This window comes from Phaseolus vulgaris, chromosome 11, assembly GCF_051622355.1.
Source record: "Phaseolus vulgaris cultivar YP4 chromosome 11, ASM5162235v1, whole genome shotgun sequence".
Classification (NCBI taxonomy): Eukaryota; Viridiplantae; Streptophyta; class Magnoliopsida; order Fabales; family Fabaceae; genus Phaseolus; species Phaseolus vulgaris.
In genome coordinates this window covers 49,904,096-49,907,161 of record NC_143508.1, presented here as the reverse complement: position 1 = coordinate 49,907,161, position 3,066 = coordinate 49,904,096, and the positions used below count along the sequence as shown (strand labels likewise).

Here is a 3,066-nt window from a genome sequence, read left to right as displayed (position 1 = left end):
TATATGTTATGAAGTATGATAAAGATAGTTGATATGCATTGTGAAATATCTAACAAAATTATGTGAAATAGTCAATGTCATAGTTATATGTGTAAAAGTTTGACTTAAATATGCTTGATAAATAAACTTTAAAGTAAAGATGTGTTTTAGTTATTATAATATAATTTAATTTCCAGTTTTGTATATTTATCATTTTAATTCTTTATTGTATGTTTATTTCAAAGATTATACATAAATTATAAAAATACTAAAGTTTAGGAATTTTATTTTAGTGATAAGTAAAACATCACCGTTTTTTAAGTAAAAAGTCTAACACTATAATAAGAAACAATCTTATAAATATTTTATAAGATAAACTAATTTTATAAGATTGAATTAGATATATCGTATACTTTTATTAAAATAAAATAATATAATTTAAAATATATATAATTTTATAAAATTAATATTAAAATAAATTAAAAAATATATAAATGCAAAATTTGGTAAGAATATTAAGAAAATTATGTAATGATTATTTTAAAAGAATAATTATTTAATATTTAAAAGGAATACTTTATTGAATTATTTATTTAAAAAAAGATAATTTTACTTTATTTATTTGAAAGTAAAATTATTTTATTAAAAGTTGATTAAAAAAGTTTAACAAGAAGCTCTTTTATATAATAAATAACTGTTACATTAAATTTAAGTTGACTTTTTAAAGCAATTTTGAAAAATATTGAAACCAAAATTTAAAAAATTATTAATACCTGGAAATAAATAACTGTTACATTAAATTTAAGTTGACTTTATTTAAAGCAATTTCGAAAAATATTGAAACCAAAATTTAAAAAATTATTAATACCAGAAAATAAATAGCTGTTACATTAAATTTAAGTTGACTTTATATAAAGCAATTTTGAAAAATATTGAAACCAAAATTTAAAAAAGTATTAAATATATATTAAAATTTATTTACATCTTAACATTAAATACATTTACTAATTCAAACTAATGTCATTACATATATACTTCATTATTTCTTATAAAAATAGTAAAAGTATTGTATTAATAATTGTTATAAATAAGTAAGAAAAAGTTTCATAATTCTATCAGTTAAATTAAGAAAATAATTTGATTGAAATAAATTATATAGTAAATGTTATTTGCATGTTAGGATTAAAATTTAATAAACAAGATAAATCCTAGCATTTTTTTTGGTAATAATACATTGACATTATGTAGTTGCACAAAATAGAGTCAATGAATTGTGTTGTCTCCTATGTATGAATTGTGTTGTCTCTTATGTATGTGTGTATATATAGACCGTTTATCATAGCATTGTATCAATCTAATCAGAATTGCATTTAAGGAAGAAACATTGTTCCAAAGTTAAATTGCAATGAAGATCACATTCTCACTTATGCTCATTCTGGTTCTTTTCATTGGCATTGGTATGCTTTGCTTTTCAATTGCTCATGTTTTTTTTTCAAAGATTTTGTGTTTTTACACAAGTTTTTGTTTGTTGTAGGAAATGAAGGACCAATGAAAGTGGTAGAAGGAAAGAATTGTGACGTGAAGTTGTATGATTACTGTGAAGAGAACTGTTTCATTGATTGCCCAAAAAAGTCTCAAAACAGAGCAATTGGTTTTTGTAATAATGATTTTAGACCTCCAATCTGCATGTGTCGTTACAGGTGTTAAGTATTCATCAAATTCTTCAAATAAAATTTTGCTACTTTATTTATATTCGATTATTGTTTTAATTCCAGTACAATAATAGTGAAAAATATAATTTTTTCATCATAAAAAAATTTAATTAAATTATTATAGTAATTTTTTCCTATGCATTAAGCTCTACTTCTCATTATTAATTTATTTTAATAACTTAGATTTACCTTAAAATATACATTTTATAAGATTTATTTCATTCAAATGGTTTTATACATTGAATAATTTTTCATTACTTAAGAGTAAATATCTTAAACAATTTAGATATATTTTTCTTTCTTAACTCTTTGAAATCTCTCTTAAAAATAAAATTATAATAGAATCAATCTACGTTATCTTAATAAACTTAAATTAAAAAAAAAAACATATACATTTACTTTTATAATCAACTTTTCATAATGATAATTTATTTTTAATGTTTAAAAAAATGTGAAACTTTAATGAGTAAATAAAAATAAAAATTTAAACATTAGATATTGTTTTTAAATAATTTCTTATGCAACTTGTACATTCAAATAAAAAAAAATTACACAGTTGTTTCGTAATTACATATTCTTAACAAAATTATATTGGACATCTCTAACTCTTATATTTATACAAAAACATATCATTAAAGTAAAATTGGAATATTATAACTCTTATTAAACATCACATTAAAGTATAATATGAATATTTTTAGCATATAGATAGAAAATTCTATGCTCAGTAGATTCCTATTCTTCAAGATGAAGTAAGAAACATTCTAAAAACTTATTCATCTGCTTTTTTTTTAGTGTTAGAGATTTTACTTGAAAAATAAATTGTAAGGGTGATGGTTCTACTTATCATTAAAATCCAATTAAAATAAATTATCTATATTTTCGTATTTATAATTTATGTATAATCTTTTAAATAAACATACAACAAAGAATTAAAATGATAAATATACCACAATTAGAAATTAAATAATATTGTAATAACTAAAACACATATTTACTTTAAAATTTATTTATAAGTATATTTAAATCAAACTTTTACACATATAACTCTAAGAAAAGTAAAACGTACAAACTATATATTGTCCTTTGAAACCTGTATTTAGTATGTGTTTATTATATTAAAGCCTTTAATAATGTAAAGAAAATAGGATAAATTCATAATGTATATTTAACACATAGACTTATATTTTTATAAAGATAAAAATATATAGAAGAAATAAACGAAAGGTAGGTATACTTATGATCCTCTCCTACCTTTCGTTTATTTCTTATATATGCATTCCAAAATCTATAGGTGATGCATTAGCCTATCATGGTTGACATCAAGTCATGCTTGATGAAATGAGTGTACTTCAAAATAATGGAACTTCGTAAC

General features: G+C 20.0%; 1 long non-coding RNA gene across 1 annotated transcript; it reads left to right on the top strand.

Annotated features, from left to right (window-relative positions):
• Nucleotides 1–1,341: 1,341 nt before the first annotated feature.
• On the top strand, nt 1,342–1,729 carry LOC137832695 (uncharacterized). The gene is made up of 2 exons (XR_011084603.2): nt 1,342–1,436; nt 1,514–1,729. It is a non-coding gene; the product is annotated as an uncharacterized LOC137832695 (long non-coding RNA).
• Nucleotides 1,730–3,066: the final 1,337 nt, after the last annotated feature.